Genomic DNA, 1,595 nt, shown 5'->3' on the forward strand with positions numbered 1-1,595 from the left:
TTGTATTTTTTTTTCGGAGATTAAATCCTTGTTATGTTGATGCTAACAAAAACCTTGATGATAGAAATATTAGAGGGTTTATCCGTAATTTGTCACCTTCTCATCTACTGACTCCGTTTCTTTAAACGACAAAACCATCTGCAGACACCAAAGTGTGAAAAGATCTGCTTGCTGTGCTCTATAAGTCTCGTGATTAATCACCCATTTCTGACCTTTCAGAAGCAGCCATAAAGGACGGTGGGAAAAACGCCCTCTATAGTAGCATTTATCTTTTCCTTCAGACTAGCTGTCGCCTCCTGAATCGGCTCATCATGGTAAATGAGGAGATGGGACTCGAGGCATATGTTTAGAATTTAGGGATGGCCATGAAAATGAATAATATATTTTTTTTCTTCTAGTCCATGATTTTTTTTGTGTGTAGAGATAAATCAGATTTCACCCTAGCATGTATGGGTGCTAGAATTCTTGGGCTATTATTACAACGTGTAATTTTGTGAAAAAAGCTTTCACTTTTAGCCATAACATTGTGCTGTTTGTGTAGTGTCATATACAGATACGAGAAGAGGTTTGTAGAATTAAGTTTGTCTGCAAAATACTTACTTAAGTTTCCTTGGGAATTTTCTGATTTCATCCCTCTTTTAATTATTACTGATTCGGAATTACATGATAGCTAACGAAACTCTAATTGTGGCTCTTCGTCCTGTGAGCGAATCCTAAAGAAGGAAAAATTGATATCATAAATACAAATGACAGGGATTCTGTAAGTTAACTGTTCAAATTGCGATTCAAATATGATATTAATCGACGAGTAATGCTGGTTTGTCACGAACAATACTTCTTCAATACTAGTAAGATTCTATACATAACTGTGGCTTCTGTCCTGAGTCTAGTCCTTTCGCCTAGGTTATTGTTACGTCTCCGTTCGTTAGTTAATTTTCCGTAAATTCGTTCCGACGAAACTTTAGTGACACAAGTCCTTTCTTAAATAAAACTGGTTTATTCTTTCCGAATACAACTTTACGATACACTTAATTTCAACAGTCGCTCTGTAACAAACGCTATAATTTTCAACGAACTTCTCACGTGCTTAACAATATTCTCTCTGACAGCAGTTCAATTACTCATTACCTCCCAGTCGCTTCGTGGCCGGTCTTATATATACAAGACTAACACATATCTAGTAAATGCTAGGGCATTCATTAAGGAACAGGATATTTCTAGAAACAGGTGGCGTGATACTAGTCACGTGACCTCGCTGACGCAACAATATTGTTACGTCTCTGTTCGTTAGTTAATTTTCCGTAAATTCGTTCCAACAAACCTTTAGCGACACAAGTCCTTTCTTAAATAAAACTGGTTTATTGTTTCCGAATACAACTTTACCATACACTTAATTTCAACAGTCGCTCTATAACAAACGCTATAATTCTCAATGAACGTATCACGACTCAACAATACTCAGTTCAATTACAAACATTGTTCCCGTCGCTTTGTGACCGTCTTATATACACAAGACTAACACATATTTAGTAAATGCTAGAGCATTCATGAAGGAACAGGATATTTCTAGAAGGAGGTGGCGTGATACTAGTCAC

Source organism: Limulus polyphemus, unplaced genomic scaffold, assembly GCF_000517525.1.
Source record: "Limulus polyphemus unplaced genomic scaffold, Limulus_polyphemus-2.1.2 Scaffold675, whole genome shotgun sequence".
NCBI lineage: Eukaryota > Metazoa > Arthropoda > Merostomata > Xiphosura > Limulidae > Limulus > Limulus polyphemus.